We start from the raw sequence: 22264 nt of genomic DNA, 5'->3' as shown, positions 1-22264 counted from the left end.
GTACAGTACGACTTTGCATGCAATCCTTTTGCCCTGATCTATGTATCCCGCAAAGATCTCTGTCCTCCAGATGACTGGATCACTAACTAGAAAAATCCTGCTCACAAAACTGTCCATGCAGCCCAGTACATTATAACCGAAACTGAAGATAAAGTTATCACCAGTTTTCCCAGAGTTAACACAGCTCAGCATGGTGGACCTTCTGTTACTACAATTCCTACAACCTCATCAGTAAATCAGTTACATCCTACACAAGTTCCACAACAGTTTGTAATTGATCAAGCAGTATATGAGTCACTCAAAAGATTGTTTTCGCAGCCCAGTTCATCCCAGCCTTTTAGTTCAGTCTGTGACCATCCGCACTGCTCAAAAACATTTTGTCAATTCTCATTTGATCCTCCTACTCCTCATGGAGAATCGTTTGGTAATCACTGTGTAAATATGATAAAGTTTGTGTCTCCTTATGACGAATCTTCTGAACAAAGTTACAAACAAGTGTCTTTCTTCAATTTTCATGAAGACCTCCTTGTAAATTCTGTAGCTGCTACTTCTTCATGTGCTTTGGGTTTTGTACATGAGTCTGCTATCCCAGCCTATAGGAGAAGTCCTATTGATAAAATTCCCAATTCAATAGAAATCCCCTCAGATGAAGAAATAATTGCTTTTTTAATGATCTTCAAGGGAATTGGACCTTATAATCCAGATGATGCTTGGAAAAAGAAAATGTTTAATTGGGATATTTTCACTCATGAGAAGGAACATCTTTACATGCAAGAAATGCTCCTTCTAGAGAAAAAGGATAGAAAGGCTTTCAATGAGCAAAATAATGAGAAATAGAAAGAATATATGAAAGCCCAAAATATGTGGATATCATTCTATGAATGGTATTATCCCTCTGCAAGTCAAGTAGAGGAATATTTAATAAAACAGTTTAGGAATGAAGCTAAGCATAAGAAAATAAAAGAACCTGAATAGTATGTAGAAAATAAATTAGAGGAGAATAATGTCATCATTCCCTCTCCACTCCACACTCCTGATTTTTCTCCTAAAATTCATAAAATGATTTCAAAGCTGAACATGCCAAAGCATCTGATTGCTGTTAGAGAAAAAGGGGAAGAGCTTATGAAATCTATGTGCTCCCAGTTCCATGTTAATATGATTAGATCTAGAACTCTAGGGAAACATACGTGGGAACTTCTCGATGGATCCATTCAAGAGACAGATACAGAATTCCCACCTTGGAAAAATTTTGTGATCAGACAACAGGATGGAAATTGTACAAACTTCTTCCCTCTCATCCTGATGATCCTTCTTTGTCTGCAAAGGAATCAATTACAGCAACCAACTGGACAAACTTAACCATCTCCAGTTTGGAAAAGTATGTAAGAAATAAGTTTTATTCTGTAGAAATTGCTTGCTCTGAGATGAAAGCCATGTTAAACAGAGTACTATAACACTGTTTGTTTGAATGATAGTGTAAAAAATTTGGCTGAGAATGATCAAACTATTGCACAGAGTTTAGATAGACTTTCTATTCAGATAGAAAAGAAGATCCATGAAGCAGTAATGGCTCATCGAAAAGAACTTGTCAAGGTAAACAAAAGTCTTGACATAGTAAAACATCAAGTATGGGTTGTTTCTACTGGCGTGGAATCATTAAAAAAGAAGCCTAGCGTAGAGGCTTATAAATCAGCCACTCTATTTTCTGAACCGAAAACTTCAATCCCATATTCTATAACTCCTTTAGTGGAAAGTTTGATAAAAGTTCCCAATGCCATAAACTTTCCACCACCTACTTCTACACATCCCTATTGTTTGTTTGCTAATCCTAGTCTCTTTTATAAAATTCCCTATTCAGCAGAAAAGCCCACTGAAGAAAAGACAGAGGAATTTAAAGGGAGTGTTTATGAATTTTTCTTTGGTGATTCCTCACATGCAAAAGGTGAGGAAGACACAAGTCTTCACAAGATTGAAATAACTCCAGAACTTGAAGATCTTGAGGCTTGTATCAAAAATTTCTCTAAACAAGACAAGGAACAGTTTGGCATTACAGAACCTGAAGAGAATCTAGAAAATCAAATTAATGCCACTTCTTCTAGATCCAGGTGGAATACTACTTGGAATCCAGCTCCAAACCGCCATGATTTGATGAAATCTGAGTATCATAAAGATTGGTCTGCAAATTCCACATATTCGTGGAATATAGACAATTGTACAGAAGCAGAAGTAATGTTCGTCCTGCATTCAATGTTAATATGCTATAGAACTTATCTTGCTGATGATATTGGCCCTGTCAATGCTTGTAGAAGGACAATAGGTTGGTTTTGAAGGTACCTTGGATTCATGGTTAAAAGCTGAAACATTAAAAGAACCAAAACTTCTTCCATCTTGGGAATAATCAACAGTGTTGAATGCATATGGAACTACTTATATGGATCCTGTCATTCTGCAAAATCTCATCGGGTATTTATCTTTCATTATTCCATAAAAATGGACTTTGCAAGTTCTTCTAGTTCAATGGGATGTTTTGGTTCCAAATATTTTGATGCTTTGCAATCTGAACAAGAACTAAGATCTGGATTAGATGACTTATGTAGTCCGGAAGAATCCTCTGGAAATGAATCTTGTTTAAATAGAGAAGAAGTAAATCCTTTTGTATTTAAACAAGATTCATTTCTAGAGGATTCTTCAGGACTACATAAGTCATCTAATCCAGATCTTAGTTCTTGTTCACATTGCAAAGCATCAAAATATTTGGAACCAAAATGTCCCATTGAACCAGAAGAACTTGCAGAGTCCATTTTTATAGAATAATGAAAGATAAATATCCGATGAGATTTTGCAAAATAGTAATAGGAAGAGATTGCGGCTTCCTCTTGTAGGCTAAATTGCGGCTTCCTCAACTTGAATTCTCAGTCGAACGTCTTCAACAGCCTTCAAACGCCACCATGGAAACACGGGCTACAAACGCTATTCACAATCTCTACATTCAGTGCAGTGAGGATCTCTACATAATTCTTCTTCAGATGATGAAGAATAATCTGAAAAGTTTAAATCATTCTCTATCTCAGAGTCAGAACTAATTAGTTCATCACAACTGTTAGGAAGATCGAATAAGTTGACTTTTCCTTTTTTATTTTTGTATGTAATCTTCTTCTTAGAAGATTCCTTTTTCTTCTCAGGACACCTATTGGTCGTGTGCCCTTTCTTGTTGTAGTTATAGCAAGTTATTTCTTTAGAGAACATTTCAGTATGGTTGTATGGTTTCTTTTTGAAATGTCTCTTGGGTTTGTTCTTGGAAGACTAGGAATTCTTCTTAGAATGGTACTTGTGCCTTCTCTTCTGCCCCTCAGAATTTCCAAATTTTCCAAGGTGCCATTGCTTACAGAGCTGGTGATAGCCATGTGGCTTCTTTGGATTTGTTGCAACACGAGCAATCTTCATTTGTGAGCAAATATCAACAATTACAACTTTCACTGCTTGCCTGATTACTCCAAAATTGTAATCTCCAACTTTTCCTGGAAGTTTATTGACAATTGCAGAGGATACCCATTGTGGAAGAGAGGCAACAAAAATCTCTTTCCATTTGGGTTCAAGAATTAAATCAGGAGATAAATTATGGAGTCTGTGGAGAAATTCATTAAAATATTCATCAAAATGTTGCATATTATGCAACCTCATAGCAGTCAGAGTAATAATGGTGATTTCATTAGTAATCTGGGGAAACCAATGAAATTTACAGTGATCCCAAAAAGCAGACGTCCTATCATATTATTTATAGGGATACTGGTGATAGGATCCATATAAGTAGTTCCATCTACATTCAACACTACTGACTGTTCCCAAGATGGAAGAAGGTTTGGTTCTTTTAATGTTTCAGCTTTTAACCATGAATCCAAGGTACCTTCAAAACCACCTATTATCCTTCTACAATCATTGACAGGGCCGATATCATTAGCAAGATAAGTTCTATAGCATACTAACATTGAATGCAGGACGAACATTACTTCTAATTCTGTACAATTGTCTATATTCCACGAATATGTGGAATTTGCAGACCAATCTTTATGATACTCAGATTTCATCAAATCACGGTGGTGCACAGCTGGATTCCAAGTAGTATTCCACCTAGATCTAGAAGAAGTGTCATTAATTTGATTTTATAGATTCTCTTTAGGTTTTGTAATGCCAAACTGTTCCTTGTCTTGTTCAGAGAAATTTTTGATACAAGCCTCAAGATCTTCAAGTTCTGGAGTTATATCAATCTTGTGAAGACTTGTGTCTTCCTCATCTTTGGCATGTGAGGAATCACCAAAGAAAAATTCAGAAACACTCCCTTTATATTCCTCTGTCTTTTCTTCAGTAGGCTTTTCTGCTGAATAGGGAATTTTAGAAAAGACACTAGGATTAGCAAACAAATAATAGGGATGTGTAGAAGTAGGCGGTGGAAAGTTTATGGCACTGGGAGCTTTTATCAAACTTTCCACTGAAGGAGTTATAGAATATGGGACTGAAGTTTTCGGTTCAGAAAATAGAGTGGCTGATTTATAAGCCTCTGCGCTAGGCTTATTTTTTAATGATTCCACTCTATTCGAAACAACCCATACTTGATGTTTTACTATGTCAAGACTTTTGTTTACCTTGACAAGTTCTTTTCCATGAGCCACTACTGCTTTATGGATCTTCTTGTCTGTCTGAATAGAAAGTCTATCTAAACTCTGTGCAATAGATTGATCATTCTCAGCCAAGTTTTTACACTATCATTCAAACAAAGAGTGTTATAGTCTTGCTTTTGTAGTACTCTATTTAACATGGCTTTCATCTCAGAGCAAGCAATTTCTACAGAATCAAACTTATTTCTTACATATTTTGCCAAACTGGAGATGGATAAGTTTTTCCAGTTGGTTACTGCAATTGATTCCTTTGCAGAAAAACAAGGATCATCAGGATGAGAAGGAAGAAGTTTGTACAATTTTCCATCCTATTGTTTGATCACAAAATTTTTCCAAGGTGGGAATTCTGTATCTGTCTCTTGAATGGATCCATCGAGAAGTTCCCACTTATGTTTCCCTGGAGTTCTAGATCTCATCATATTAACATGGAACTGGGAGCATATAGATTTGATAAGCTCTTACCCTTTTTCTCTAACAGCAATCACATGCTTTGGCATGTTCGGCTTTGAAAGCATTTTCTGAATTTTAGGAGAAAACTCAGTAGTGCAGAGTGGAGAGGGAATGATGAAATTATTATCCTCTAATTTATTTTCTACATACTGTTCAGGTTCTTTTATTTTCTTCTACTTAGCTTCATTCCTGAACTGTTTTATTAAAGATTCCTCTACTTGACTTGTAGAGGGATAATACCATTCATAGAATGATATCCACATATTTTGGGCTTTCATATATTCTTTCCATTTCTCATTATTTTTTCTGATTGAAAGCCTTTCTATCCTTTTTCTCTAGAAGGATCATTTATTGCATGTAAAGATGTTCCTTCTCATGAGTGAAAATATCCCAATTAAACATTTTCTTTTTCCAGGCATCATCTGGATTATAAGGTCCATTTCCCTTGAAGATCTTTAAAAAGGTAATTATTTCTTCATCTGAGGGGATTTCTATTGAATTGGGAATTTTATCAATAGGACTTCTCCTATAGGCTGGGATAGCAGACTCATGTACAAAACCCAAAGAACGGGAAGAAGTAGCAGCTACAAAATTTACAAGGAGGTCTTCATGAACATTGAAGAAAGACACTTGTTTGTAACTTTGTTCAGAAGATTCATCAGAAGGAGGCACAAGCTTTATCATATTTACATGGTGATTACGAGACGATTCTCCATGAGGAGTAGGAGGATTAGATGAGAATTGACAAAATGTTTTTGAGCAGTGCGGATGGTCACAGACTGAACTAAAAGGCTGGGATGAACTGGGCTGCGAAAACAATCTTTTGAGTGACTCATATACTGCTTGATCAATTACAAACTGTTGTGGAACTTGTGCAAGATGTAACTGATTTACTGATGAGGTTGTAGGAATTGTAGTAATATAAGGTCCACCATGCTGAGCTGTGTTAACTCTGGGAAAACGGGTGATAACTTTATCTTCTGTTTCGATTATAATGGACTGCGCTGCATGGACAGTTTTGCGAGCAAGTTTTTTCTAGTTAGTGACCCAATCATCTGGAGGACAGAGATCTTTGCGGGATACATAGATCGGGACAAAGGGATTGCATGCAGAGTCGTACTGTACAAGGGTTACTCTAGCAGAGTCTTTTTCAGGGGAATGTAAGACTCCTGGAATAGTGGTATTATAGAAGCGGACACAAGTAATATAAAAAATGGTCAAATTTTTTGCTTTTGATTTAAAATTTTCATAACCTTGGGTCTGAACGCCTAAGGTTAGACATTGGAGGATATGAGGATCATCCAGGGCAACATAAAAATCGGGAAAGACATCATATTGGATTGGGCCATCAAAAAGACTAGTCTCAATCCCACCGATCAAGGCTTGGGTGAAAGTTGACCATCGATTGTCAAATAAAGCCGAGAATACAAAGGCTTTCTGTCCTTTTCTGTGGAGAGCATTTAGGCCTACTCTCACCATCCTGAGATGGGCATACTGATACCTAGATTTGAGGGCTGCTTTTATATGACTTTGCTCAAGAAGGGGTATCGCCATCATAGTATTCAGATTTAATTCTATCTTTACATATTTTTCCTTAATCTTTATCTGACTAAGTGCTTTGAAATTAAATGGAGTAAGTCCTTTATACACATCAAAAGGTGACACGGGAGGAAGTTTCCAGTGTACAGAAGGATTTACTTCTTCTATATTTAAAAAAGATTCATTTCCAGAGGATTCTTCAGGACTACATAAGTCATCTAATCCATATCTTAGTTCTTGTTCAGATTGCAAAGCATCAAAATATTTGGAACCAAAACGTCCCATTGAACCAAAAGAACTTGCAGAGGCCATTTTTATAGAATAATGAAAGATAAATACCCGATGAGATTTTGCAGAATAGTAACAGCAAGAGATTGCGGCTTCCTCAACTTGAATTCTCAGACAAATGTCTTCAACACCCTTCCAATGCCACCACGGCAACACGAGCTACAAACGCTATTCACGACCTCAACAAATTCATGAGCCACTCAGACAATATAACACTATAAAAATCCATTCAGACAATAACTTGGATCTGATACCATTTTACAGGGTCAAAAACAGATATTTGAAAAGTGCGGAACAAATATGCAGAAAATGGGATTTTATTATCTCCATTGTAAGAAGAATTCCCATTCTTCCAAGAACAAATCCAAGAGACATTTCAAAAAGAAACCATACAAACATACTGAAATGTTCTCTAAATAAATAACTTGCTATAACTGCAACAAGAAAGGGCACACAGCCAATACGTGTCCTGAGAAGAAAAACGAATCTTCTAAGAAGAAGATTACATACAGAAATAAAAAAGGAAAAGTCAACTTCTTCAATATTCCTAGCAGTTGTGATGAACTAATTAGATCTGACTCTGAGAAAGAGAATGATTTAAATTTTACAGATTATTCTTCATGATATGAAGAAGAATTATGTAGAGATTGTGAATGCAGTGATCCAGATGTCTGCAACTGTAATGCAGTAAGGATGATGAAGACAGATTATGAAGAAACTAGTAGGAATCTCTTCATACAGATGATGGCTGCAACAGATCCACAGCTAAAAGAGATGTATAAGACATTTCTAATGGATCATCTCAAGCAAGTACCATCAAGTTCAAAGAACCACCCTCATAAAGGTACGTTCCCCCTGCAACTTTATTTTCAGTAGAAGCATTAACAAGACAATTTAAAAAAAAAGATTTTGGAGAAGATCTTCCGCAAACTCTTCCTGCTATCGATCAAGCAATAAAAGAACTAAGGAAGACTGTGAAAGAAAATAAAAGATTATGCATTGAAAATCACAAATATTTATCAATCAAAATGATGGGATCTCAAGAAGCTTCTACATCAAGAAATCCTCCTCTTTCAGGGAAAATAGAGAATTGGACTTATGTTACTAATCCTATCTCTGAACAAATGCACAAGCAGGAGCAATCAGAAGAAGAAAAAGAGGATGACAGATTATCACTTGGATTCAACATTGTGAATCGGGATGTCATGTATTGCATCAAGATGAGAGTAAGAATTGGGAACCAGTACGAAGATTGGAAGGTATTGATGGATACTAGTTCAAGATTAAACATTGTAAGCGACACAGTGGTAAGTGCACATTTGAGAAGACCCACTGCTTGTCGAAAGGTCACTATAGCTAGTGGTGACATTACTACTAAAACAGAAGCAGAAATTAGTGTATTTCTGACCAAGGATATTGGAGTAAGAATGGTATGTCCAATAGTTCCAGGTATGGATTGTGCCTTGTATCTTGGAACACCTTTCTTTCAGAACTTCAACAAGCATGGAGCCAAGCTTGACACTGCTACACAAAGGTATGGATACTTTGTCAACTTGAATGACCAAGAGATATTTTTTCCATTCATAAATTCAAATGCACCTAATAGACTAAGAAGGATAGAAAGATTAGAATGTCTATTAGCAAAAATGGAATTGAAAAAAGAATCTCTAAAGACGGATGAACTTTTAAATAATGGGAAGTATGCAAAAGAGATAGCAGACCTCACTTCTAAATTTAAAGAATGTTGTTCAGAAGATCCAAATGCATTTTGGCACATTCACAAACATGAAGTTGAACTCCCATTAAAGGCAGATTTCATTGGTAAACTCAGAAGATCCAAAGCAGTTCCAATGAATGAAGAACAGATGAAAATGTGTAAGGAAGAAATCAAAGATCTTCTGAAGAAAGGATTGATCAGGAAAAGAAAGAGCCCTATTGCTTGCTTTGCATTCTATGTTAACAAGCATGCAGAGATTGCCAGAGGTAAACCAAGATTAGTGGTCAATTACAAACCTCTCAACAACATTCTTGACTATGATGCATACCCCCTGCCAAAAGCATCCACTATTTTGGCCCAAATATCAAAATCTAAAATCTTTTCTAAATTTGATTTAAAGTCAGGATTTTGGCAGGTTGGTATAAAAGAAGTTGATAAGTGGAAAACATCTTTTTCCATTCCATAAGGGACTTATGAGTGGAACATTATGCCTTTTGGTCTAATCAACACACCTTCAGCATTTCAAAGGGTAATGGATGAGACATTTGAAGGTATGGATGAATTTTTGAAAAAATACATTGATGATCTGTTGATTCATTCTGATAATATACCAGATCATATTAAACATCTGAAGATTTTCTTGAACAGAGTCAGAGAAATGGGAATTGTGTTGTCTGTAGCAAAGATGAAACTCTTCAAGACAATGATTGATTTTCTTGGATACAATATCCAGCATGGATCATATACTGTAATTCAAAGGAGCTTGAATTTTGTGGACCATTTCCCAGATGAGATAACTGATAAAAATCAGTTACAAAGATTTCTTGGAAGTCTAAATTATATTTCCAAATTTCTGAGTCATTGTGCCCAAGACATAAAATTGTTAAACAAAAGACTCCAGAAGATCCCAATACCATGGGATGAAAACTGCACTCAAGCAGTTAGAAGAATCAAAGACAGAGTAAGAAACATCCAACCTCTGTCTCCAATAAGGGAAGAATGGAAGAAAATAATAATGACTGATGTAAGCCAAGCCGGTTGGGGAGTAGTTTTGTGTGAGGAAAATCCTAAAAAATCTGGTGGAAAGAAAGAAATAGAAGTATGCCAATACGCATTAGGACTCTGGGCCAAAATCAGCTGAATTGGTCCAGTTTAAAGAAAGAACTGAGAGTAGTCTTCCTGGGGATAGAAAGTTTAAAGATTTTGTTATATACACAAAATTCACAGTCAGAACAGATTGCCAAGCATTAAAATATGCTATCCATAAATGTGAGTTTGAAGATGCAGCCATGGTAAGATGGGACATGCAGTTGAATCAATATACTTTTGACATAGAATTTGTCTCTGGAGACAAAAATAGTTTTGCTAACATGTTAAGCAGAGAATTCTTGTCAGAACATTCCATCCTTTCTTGCAATTTGATACGAAGAAGAGAAAGAATAGTAGAGATTGAAACTCCTAATGGATGGATTGCTTATGATTTAGAATAGTCCCTTTTAGATTTAGATGATGACTGGTTCCCTCTGAATGAAATCTGATACAGAGAAGGAATGCCCTATTACTGGACAGAAAGCATGCAGGATGAAAGGAACAATGAAGCCTTTGAAGCTTTGGAATATCTGAGGCATATTGGAAGCATAGTGTATGTGGTTGAGAGAGATGAAGAGGATGATGATCGTATTACCAGCTACCCTGTTACTTTCAAGCATTTTGACAACCCTCTAAATATGATAGACTTTGATGAGGAGCGCCAAAAGGATTCATTTTTCGCAGGTATGGGTCTTCAGAATTTTTCATCTAATTTTTTCTATTCTATGTAGTTCTCTTTCCTCTTTGAAGGAATGACAGTTGAAGATGTCGAGGAAGATGACCCTATTCCGGATTGGTTTATGGAATGGTGGAGAATTTACGGTTTATCAGCTCTGCTTACAAAGCCATATTCTCTCACTATGCTTAAGATTCCTAATTTTATCTCTCTAAATGCTCTTATAACCGGAATACTCTACAAATCAGTGAGGAATCTTGTAGAGATTGACGATATCTCTTTCCTGCATGGGATGAGAAGATGTAGTCATATCTGATGGTTCGTGATGAATAAGTACAAAGTCCGGGCAATCTCCTCCAACACTAACTACGATGACTTTCATGATCAAGTTGATCCGGTCAGGAATCCTTTTCTCAATATCAATTTCACAGAGCCTCCAAATATTCATAGCTCACAAAGATGGGAGACTGAGAAAGAGGTTTGGGTCCAATACTTCTCCAACTATTTGATTGAGAGATGGAACTATTAGCATTATACGTACCCCCAAATTGATTATTACAAAATATAATGTGTCTTCTTTCCAACCGACTTTGGTGTTGGACAGGCTTTCATGGGTTCACCTGTTCCTCAACCTCCATTGTGTAAAATCCTAGAGTACAATAATGATATTTGCATATCTCTACTTTAGTCTTTTCGAGCTTTTGTGGACTCACTCGAGATTGAATTTCCACTGTGTATGTCCTTATGATTCAGTCCCCATATGCCAGTTGGCTTTCCGTATGGAATAGGGATGAGATAACATGAGTAGTCCACTCATGCCTGAATCTGTCTTTTATTGTACATATTACTTTCGGTCAGATGTCTGGTCCTGACAACATCTTACTTTTGAGTCACAAGCTTGTATATGACAACTCATGGATGTTTGTTCCCCTTGGGTTCTATAAATAAGAGGAACTGCAAGGTAAGACTCATTGGGGAATTCGAGGATTGAGAGTTTTAGAAGATAGAAGTCTGAGTCGAGTTTTCTCTTCTTCTCTGCATCTGCGGACATTCTGTCTAAACTGCTTGCATCACAAGAAGAATTCAAGTCCTTAGGTGATTTGAGAAGTCTGCACATCAATGCTTGACTCTAGTGTGAACCTAAAGTATCTGAATCAAATAGAGAGTCTATAAGTCAGTTTGTTTTCAAGACTCAACCTGCACGCATGCCAGGTAGCCTTCAGATCTCTTAAGCTTTTGGCTAAGACATATCTGATAAATGTTGCTGCAGTCAATCTGAGGAAGAAAATTCTGTCCAGTCATGAGTCCATATCTGTAAAATCAATCTGAGATAATAAAATCCCATTTTCTGCATATTTGTTCCACACTTTTCAAATATCTGTTTGTTGATACTGCTTGCATCACGAGAAGAACTGAAGTCCTTAGGTGATTTGAGAAGCCAACGCATCAGTGCTTGACTCTGGTGTGAACCTAAAGTGGCCAAATCAAATAGAGAGTCTATAAGTCAGTTTGTTTTCGAGACTTGGCATGCATGCATGCTAGGTAGCCTTTAGATCTCTTAAGATTTCGGCTAAGACATATCTGATAAATGTTGTTGCAGTCAATCTAAGGAAGAAAATTCAGTCCAGTCATGAGTCCATATTTGTAAAATCAATATAAGATAATAAAATCCCATTTTCTGCATATTTGTTCCGCACTTTTCAAATATCTGTTTGTTGATCCTGTAAAATGGTATCAAAGCCAAGTTATTGTATGAGTGGATCATGAATTTGTTGAGGTCGTGAATAGCATTTATAGCCCATGTTGTCATGGTGGCGTTTGAAGGGTGTTGAAGACGTTCGACTGAGAATTCAAGTTGAGGAAGCCGCAATTTAGCCTGCAAGAGGAAGCCACAATATCTTCCTGTTACTATTATGCAAAATCTCATCGAGTATTTATCTTTCATTTTCTATAAAAATGGACTCTGCAAGTTCTTTTGGTTCAATGGGATGTTTTGGTTCCAAATATTTTGATGCTTTGCAATCTGAAAAAGAACTAAGATCTGGCTTAGATGACTTATGTAGTCCTGAAGAATCCTCTAGAAATGAATCTTGTTTAAATAGAGAAGAAGTAAATCCTTCTGTACACTGGAAACTTCCTCCCGTGTCACCTTCTGATGTGTATAAATGACTTACTCCATTTAATTTCAGAGCACTTAGTCAGATAAAGATTAAGGAAAAATCTGTTAAGATGGAATTAAATCTGAATACTATGATGGCGATACCCCTTCTTGAGCAAAGTCATATAAAAGTAGTCCTCAATTCTGGGTATCAATATGCCCATCTCAGGATGGTGAGAGTAGGCCTGAATTGTCGCCATAGAAAAGGACAAAAAGCCTTTGTATTCTTGGCTTTATTTGACAATCGATGGTTAACTTTCACCCAAGCCTTGATCAGCGGGATTGAGACCAGTCTTTCTGATGGCCCAATCCAATATGATGTCTTTCCTAATTTTTCTGTTGCCCTGGATGATCCTTATATCCTCCAATGTCTAACCTTAGGCGCTCAAACCCAAGGTTATGAAAATTTTAAATCAAAAGCAAAAAATTTGACCATTTTTTATATTACTTGTGTTCGCTTCTATAATACCACTATTCCAGCAGTCTTACATTCCCCTGACAAAGACTCTAGCAGAGTAACCCTTGTATAGTATGACTCTGCATGCAATCCTTTTGCCCTGATCTATGTATCCCGCAAAGATCTCTGTCCTCCAGATGACTGGGTCACTAACTAGAAAAAACCTACTCGCAAAACTGTCCATGCAGCCCAGTACATTATAATCGAAACAGAAGATAAAGTTATCACCCATTTTCCCAGAGTTAACACAGCTTAGCATGGTGGGCATTCTGTTACTACAATTCCTACAACCTCATCAGTAAATCAATTACATCCTGCACAAGTTCCACAACTGTTTGTAATTGATCAATCAGTATATGAGTCACTGAAAAGATTGTTTTCGCGGCCCAGTTCATCCCAGCCTTTTAGTTCAGTCTGTGACCATCCACACTGCTCAAAAACATTTTGTCAATTCTCATCTGATCCTCCTACTCCTCATGGAGAATCGTCTAGTAATCACCATGTAAATATGATAAAGTTTGTGCCTCCTTTTGACGAATCTTCTAAACAAAGTTACAAACAAGTGTCTTTCTTCAATGTTCATGAAGACCTCCTTGTAAATTCTGTAGCTGCTACTTCTTCCCGTGCTTGGGTTTTGTACATGAGTCTACTATCCCAGCCTATAGGAGAAGTCCTATTGATAAAATTCCCAATTCAATAGAAATCCCCTCAGATGAAGAAATAACTGCCTTTTTAAAGATCTTCAAGGGAATTGGACCTTATAATCCAGATGATGCCTGGAAAAAGAAAATGTTTAATTGGGATATTTTCACTCATGAGAAGGAACATATTTACATGCAAGAAATTCTCCTTCTAGAGAAAAAGGATAGAAATGCTTTCAATCAGTGAAATAATGAGAATGGAAAGAATATATGAAAGCCCAAAATATGTGGATATCAGTCTCTGAATGGTATTATCCCTCTGCAAGTCAAGTAGAGGAATCTTTAATAAAACAGTTCAGGAATGAAGCTAAGCAGAAGAAAATAAAAGAACCTGAACAGTATTAAGAAAAAAAAAAATAGAGGAGAATAATGTCATCATTCCCTCTCCACTCCGCACTCCTGAGTTTTCTCCTAAAATTGAGAAAATTCTTTCAAAGCCGAACATGCCAAAGCATTTGATTGCTGTTAGAGAAAAAGGGGAAGAGCATATCAAATCTATATGCTCCCAGTTCCATGTTAATATGATCAGATCTAGAACTTCAGGGAAACATAAGTGGGAACTTCTTGACGGATCCATTCAAGAGACAGACACAGAATTCCCACCTTGGAAAAATTTTGTGATCGGACAATAGGATGGAAAATTGTACAAACTTCTTCCTTCTCATCCTGATGATCCTTCTTTGTCTGCAAAGGAATCAATTTCAACAACCAACTGGAAAAACTTAGCCATCTCTAGTTTGGAAAAATATGTAAGAAATAAGTTTGATTCTGTAGAAATTGCTTGCTTTGAGATGAAAGCCATGTTAAACAGAGTACTACAAAAACAAGACTATAACATTGTTTGTTTGAATGATAGTGTAAAAACTTTGGTTGAGAATGATCAAACTATTGCATAGAGTTTAGATAGACTTTCTATTCAGATAGACAAGAAGATCCATGAAGCAATAGTGGCTCGTGGAAAAGAACTTGTCAAGGTAAAGAAAAGTCTTGACATAGTAAAACATCAAGTATGGGTTATTTCTACTGGAGTGGAATCATTAGAAAAGAAGCCTAGCGCAGAGACTTATAAATCAGCCACTCTATTTTCTAAACCGAAAACTTCAGTCCCATATTCTATAACTCCTTCAGTGGAACATTTGATAAAAGCTCCCAGTGCCATAAACTTTCCACCGCCTACTTCTACACATCCATATTCTTTGTTTGCTAATCCTAGTGTCTTTTTAAAATTCCATATTCAGCAGAAAAGCCTACTGAAGAAAAGACAGAGGAATTTAAAGGGAGTGTTTCTGAATTTTTCTTTGGTGATTCCTCACATGCAAAAGATGAGGAAGACACAAGTCTTCACAAGATCGAAATAACTCCAGAACTTGAAGATCTTGAGGCTTGTATCAAAAATTTCTCTGAACAAGACAAGGAACAGTTTGGCATTACATAACCTGAAGAGAATCTAGAAAATCAAATTAATGCCACTTCTTCTAGATCCAGGTGGAATACTACTTGGAATACAGCTCCAAACCGCCGTGATTTGATGAAATCTGAGTTTCATAAAGATTGGTCTACAAATTCCACATATTCGTGGAATATAGACAATTGTACAGAAGTAGAAGTAATGTCCATCCTACATTCAATGTTAGTATACTATAGAACTTATCTTGCTGATGATATTGGCCCTATCAATGCTTGTAGAACGATAATAGGTGGTTTTGAAGGTACCTTGGATTCATGGTTAAAAGATGAAACATTAAAAGAACCAAACCTTCTTCCATCTTGGGAACATTCAGTAGTGTTGAATGCAAATGGAACTACTTATATGGATCCTGTCACCAGTCTCCCTGTAAATAATATGATAGGACATCTGCTTTATGGGATCACTATCAATTTCATTGGTTTTCCCCAGATTACTAATGAAATCACCATTATTATTCTCACTGCTATGAGGTTGCATAATATGCAACATTTTGATGAATATTTTAATGAATTTCTCCACAGACTCCATACTTTGTCTCCTGATTTAATTCTTGAACCCAAAGGGAAAGAGATTTTTGTCGCCTCTCTTCCACAATGGGTATCCTCTGCAATTGCCAATAAACTTCCAGGAAAAGTTGGAAATTACAAGTTTGGAGTAATCAGGCAAGCAGTCAAAGTTGTAATTGTTGAGCTTTGCTCACAAATGAAGATTGCTTGTGCTGCAACAAATGCAAAGAAGCCACATGGATATCAACAGCTCTGTAAGCAATGGCACCTTGGAAAAGCTGGCAATTCTGAGGGGCAGAAGAGAAGGCACAAGTACCATTCTAAGAAGAATTCCTAGACTTGCAAGAACAAACCCAGGAGACATTTCAAAAAGAAACGATACAAACATACTGAAATGTTCTCTAAAGAAATAACTTGCTATAACTGCAACAAGAAAGGGCACACATCCAATAGGTGTCCTAAGAAGAAAAAGGAATCTTCTAAGAAGAATATTACATATATAAATAAAAAAGGAAAAGTCAACTTCTTCGATCTTCCTAGCAATTGTGATGAACTAATTAGTTCTGACTCTGAGACAAAGAATGATTTAAATTTTGTAGATTATTCTTCATCATCTGAAGAAGAATTATGTAGAGATCCTCACTGCACTGAATGTAGAGATTGTGAATGCATTGATCCAGATGTCTGCAACTGTAATGCAGTAAGGATGATGAAGACAGATTATGAAGAAACTAGCAGGAATCTCTTCACACAGATGATGGCTGCAACAGATCTGCAGCTAAAAGAGATGTATAAGACATTGCTAATGGATCATCTCAAGCAAGTACCCTCAAGTTCAAAGAACTAGCCTCATAAAGGGTATGTTCCCCCTACAACTTTATTTTCAGTAGAAGCATTAACAAGACAATTTAAAAATGAAGATTTTGGAGAAGATCTTCCGCAGACTCTTCTTGCTATCCATCAAGCAATAAAAGAACTAAGGAAGACTGTGAAAGAAAATAAAATATTATGCATTGAAAATCACAAATATTTATCAATCAAAATGATGGGATCTCAAGAAGCTTCTACATCAAGAAATCCTCCTCTTTCAAGGAAAACAGAGAATTGGACTTATGTTACTAATCCTATCTCTGAACAAATGCACAGGTAGGAGCAATCAGAAGAAGAAAAAGAGGACGACAGATTATCACTTGCATGCAACATTGTGAATCGGGATGTCACGTATTGCATCAAGATGAGAGTAAGAATTGGGAACCATTACGAAGATTGGAAGGTATTGATGGATATTGGTTCAAGATTAAACATTGTAAGTGACACAGTGATAAGTGCACATCTGAGACGACCCACTGCATGTCCCAGGGTCACTACAGCCAGTGGTGACATTGATACTAAAACAGAAGCAGAAATTAGTGTATTTCTGACCAAGGAAATCGGAGTAAGAATGGTATGTCCAATAGTTCCAGGTATGGATTGTGCCTTGTATCTTGGAACATTTTTCTTTCAAAACTTCGATAAGCATGGAGCCAAGCTTGAGAATGCTACAAAAAGGTATGGATACTTTGTCAGCTTGAATGACCAGGAGATATTTTTTCCATTCATAAATTCAAATGCACCTAATAGACTAAGAAGGATAGAAAGATTAGAAAGTCTAGTAACAAAAATGGAATTGAAAAAAGAATCTCTAAAGACGGATGAACTTTTAAATAATGGGAAGTATGCAAAAGAGATAGCAGACCTCACTGCTAAATTTAAAGAATGTTGTTCAGATGATCCAAATGCATTCTGGCACATTCACAAACATGAAGTTGAACTCCCATTAAAGGCAGATTTCAGTGGTAAACTCAGAAGATCCAAAGCAGTTCCAATGAATGAATAACATATGAAAATGTGTAAGGAAGAAACCAAAGATCTTCTGAAGAAAAGATTGATCAGGAAAAGCAAGAGCCCTATTGCTTGCTTCACATTCTATGTTAACAAGCATGCAGAGATTGCCAGAGGTAAACCAAGATTAGTGGTCAATTACAAACCTCTCAACAGGATTCTTGACTATGATGCATACCCTCTGCCAAAACCATCCACTATTTTGGCCCAAATATCAAAATCTAAAATCTTTTCTAAATTTGATTTAAAGTTAGGATTTTGGCAGGTTGGTATAAAAGAAGCTGATAAGTGGAAAACAGCTTGTTCCATTCCACAAGGGCATTATGAGTGGAACATTATGCCTTTTGGTCTAATCAACGCACCTTCAGCATTTCAAAGGATAATGGATGAGATTTTTGAAGGTATGGATGAATTTTTGAAAAAATGCATTGATGATCTGTTGATTCATTCTGATAATATACCATATCATATAAAACATCTGAAGATTTTCTTGAAGAGAGTCAGAGAAATGGGAATTGTGTTGTCTGCATCAAAGATGAAACTCTTCAAGACAATGATTGATTTTCTGGGATACAATATCCAGCATGGATCATATACTGTAATTCAAAGGAGCTTGAATTTTGTGGACCATTTCCCAGATGAGATAACTGATAAAAATCAATTACAAATATTTCTTGGAAGTCTAAATTATATTTCCAAATTTCTGAGTCATTGTGCCCAAGACAGAAAATTGTTAAACAAAAGACTCCAGAAGATCCCAATACCTTGGGATGAAAACTGCACGTTAGAAGATTCAAAGACAGAGTAAGAAACATCCAACCTCGGTCTCCAATAAGGGAAGAATGGAAGAAAATAATAATGACTGATGCAAGCCAAGCCGGTTGGGGAGCAGTTTTGTGTCAGTAAAATCCTGAAAAATATGGTGGAAAGAAAGAAATAGAAGTATGCCAATACGCATCAGGACTCTGGGCCAAAAATCCGCTGAATTTGTCCAGTTTAAAGAAAGAACTAAGAGCAGTCTACTTGGGGATAGCAAAGTTTAAAGATTTTTTTATATACACAAAATTCACAGTCAGAACAGATTTCCAAGCATTAAAATATGCTATTCATAAATGTGAGTTTGAAGACGCAGCCATGGTAAGATGGGTCATGTAGCTAAGTCAATATACTTTTGACATAGAATTTGTCTCTGGAGACAAAAATAGTTTTGCTGACATGTTAAGAAGAGAATTCTTGTCAGAACATTCCATCCTTGCTTGCAATTTCATATGAAGAAGAGAAAGGGAGATTGAAACTCCTAATGGATGGATTGCTTATGATTTAGAACAGTCCCTTTTCGATTTAGAGGATGACTGGTTACCTCTGAAGGAGATTCTATACAGAGAAGGAATGCCCTATTACTGGACAGAAAGCATGCAGGATGAAAGGAATAATGAAGCCTTTGAAGCTTTGGAATATTTGAGGCATATTGGAAGCATAGCCTATGTGGTTGAGAGAGGTGAAGAGGATGATGATCGTATTACCAGCTGCCATGTTACTTTTAGGTGTTTTGACAACGATCTAAACAACACAGACTTTGATGAGGAGTGCTAAAAGGATTCATTTTTCGCAGGTAATGGCCTTCAGAATTTTTCATCCAATTTCTCCTATTCTATGCAGTTCTCTTTCCTCTTTGAAGGAATGACGATTGAAGATGTCAAGGAAGATGACCCTATTCCGGATTGGTTTATGGAATGGTGGTGAACTTACGATTTATCAGCTCTTCTTACAAAGCCATATTCTCTCACTATGCTTAAGATTCCTGGTTTTAGCTCTCCAAATGCTCTTGTAACCGGAATACTCTACAAATCAATGAGGAATCTTGTAGATATTGACGATATCTCTTTCCTACATGGCATGAGAAGATGTGGTAATATCCGATGGTTCATGATGAATAAGTACAAAGTCCGGGCAATCTCCTCCAACACTAATTGCGAAGATTTTCATGATCAAGTTGATTCGGTCAGGAATCCTTTTCTCAATATCAATTTCACAGAGCCTCCAAATATTCACAGCTCACAAACATGGGAGACCACGAAAGAGGTTTGGGTCCAATACTTCTCCAACTATTTGATTGAGAGATGGAACTATCAGCATTATACGTACCCCCCAATTTATTATTACACAATATAATGTGTTGTCTTTCCAACCGACTTTGGTGTTGGACAGGCTTTCATGGGTTCACCTGTTCCTGAACCTCCACTGTGTAAAATCCTAGAGTACAATAATGAGATTCGCATATCTCTACTTTAGTCTTTTGGAGCTTTCGTGGATTCACTCGAGATTGAATTTCCACTATGTATGTCCTTATGATTCATTCCCCATATGCCAGTTGGCTTTCCGTATGGAATAGGGATGAGATAACATGAGTAGTCCACTCATCCCTGAATCTGTCTTTTATTGTACATAGTACTTTCGGTCAGATGTCTAGTCCTGACAACATCTTACTTTTGATCACAAGCTTGTATATGACAACCCATGGATGTTTTTTCCCCTTGGGTTCTATAAATAAGAGGAACTACAAGGTAATACTCATTGGGGAATTCGAGTATTGAGAGTTTTAGAAGATAGAAGTTTGAGTCGAGTTTTCTCTCCTGCTCTACATCTGCGGACATTCTGTCTAAACTGCTTTCATCACGAGAAGAACTCAAGTCCTTAGGTGATTTGAGAAGCCTACGCATCAGTGCTTGACTCTGGTGTGAACCTAAAGTGGCCGAATCAAATAGAGAGTCTATAAGTCAGTTTGTTAAGTCAGTTTGTTTTCGAGACTCAGCCTGCATGCATGCAAGGTAGCCTTCAGATCTCTTAAGCTTTTGGCTAAGACATATCTGATAAATGCTGTTGAAGTCAGTCTGAGGAAGAAAATTCAGTCCAGTCATGAGTCCATATCTGTAAAATAAATCTGAGATAATAAAATCACATTTTCTGCATATTTGTTCCACACTTTTCAAATATTTTTTTGTTGATACTGCTTGCATCATGAGAAGAACTCAATTCCTTAGGTGATTTGAGAAGCCTGCGCATCAGTGCTTGACTCTGGTGTGAACCTAAAGTGGCCGAATCAAATAGAGAGTCTATAAGTTAGTTTGTTAAGTCAGTTTGTTTTCGAGACTCAGTGTGCACGCATGCCAGGTAGCCTTCAGATCTCTTAAGGTTTTGGCTAAGACATATCTGATAAATGCTGTTGCAGTCAATCTGAGGAAGAAAATTCAGTCCAGTCATGAGTCCATATCTGTAAAATCTATATGAGATAATAAAATCCCATTTTCTGCATATTTGTTATGCACTTTTCAAATATCTGTTTGTTGATCCTGTAAAATGGTATCAGATCCAAGTTATTGTCTGAGTGGATTTTGCTAGTGCTATATTGTCTGACTGGATCATGAATTTGTTGAGGTCGTGAATAGCGTTTGTAGCTCGTGTTGCCGTGGTGGCATTTGAAGGGTGTTGAAGACGTTCGACTGAGAATTCAAGTTGAGGAAGCCGCAATCTCTTCATGTTATGATTCTGCAAAATCTCATCGGGTATTTATCTTTCATTATTCTATAAAAATGGACTTTGCAAGTTCTTCTGGTTCAATGGGACGTTTTGGTTCCAAATATTTTGATGCTTTGCAATCTGAACAAGAACTAAGATCTGGATTAGATGACTTATGTAGTCCTGAAGAATCCTCTGGAAATGAATCTTGTTTAAATAGAGAAGAAGTAAATCCTTTTGTACACTAGAAACTTCCTCCCATGTCACCTTTTGATGTGTATAAAGGACTTACTCCATTTAATTTCAGAGCACTTAGTCAGATAAAGATTAAGGAAAAATCTGTAAAGACAGAATTAAATCTGAATACTATGATGGCGATACCCCTTCTTGAGCAAAGTGATATAAAAGCAACCCTCAAATCTGGGTATCAGTATGCCCATCTCGGGATGGTGAGAGTAGGCCTGAATGCTCTCCACATAAAAGGATAAAAAGCCTTTGTATTCTCAGCTTTATTTGACAATCAATGGTCAACTTTCACCCAAGCCTTGATCGGCGGGATTGCTACCAGTCTTTCTGATGGCCCAATCCAATATGATGTCTTTCCTTATTTTTCTATTGCCCTGGATGATCCTCATATCCTCCAATGTCTAACCTTAGGCGTTCAGACCCAAGGTTATGAAAATTTTAAATCAAAAGCAAAAAATTTGACCATTTTTTATATTACCTATGTCCGCTTCTATAATACCACTATTCCAGCAGTCTTTCATTCCCCTGACAAAGACTCTGGCAGAGTAACCCGTGTACAGTATGACTCTGCATGCAATCCTTTTGCCCCGATCTATGTATCCCGCAAAGATCTCTGTCCTCCAGATGACTGGGTCACTAACTAGAAAAAACCTGCTCGCAAAACTGTCCATGCAGCCTAGTCCATTATAACCGAAACAGAAGATAAAGTTATCACCCGTTTTCCCAAAGTTAACACAGCTCAGCATGGTGGACATTCTGTTACTACAATTCCTACAATCTCATCAGTAAATCAGTTACACCCTGCACAAGTTCCACAACAGTTTGTAATTAATCAAGCAGTATATGAGTCACTCAAAAGATTGTTTTCGCAGCCTAGTTCATCCCAACCTTTTAGTTCA

Source organism: Pinus tabuliformis, chromosome 1_2 (genome assembly GCF_031772625.1).
Source record: "Pinus tabuliformis cultivar Carrire ecotype Pingquan chromosome 1_2, CPIR1, whole genome shotgun sequence".
NCBI lineage: Eukaryota > Viridiplantae > Streptophyta > Pinopsida > Pinales > Pinaceae > Pinus > Pinus tabuliformis.
The sequence above is the reverse complement of the archived record's forward strand: the minus strand, read 5'-3'. Positions refer to the sequence as shown.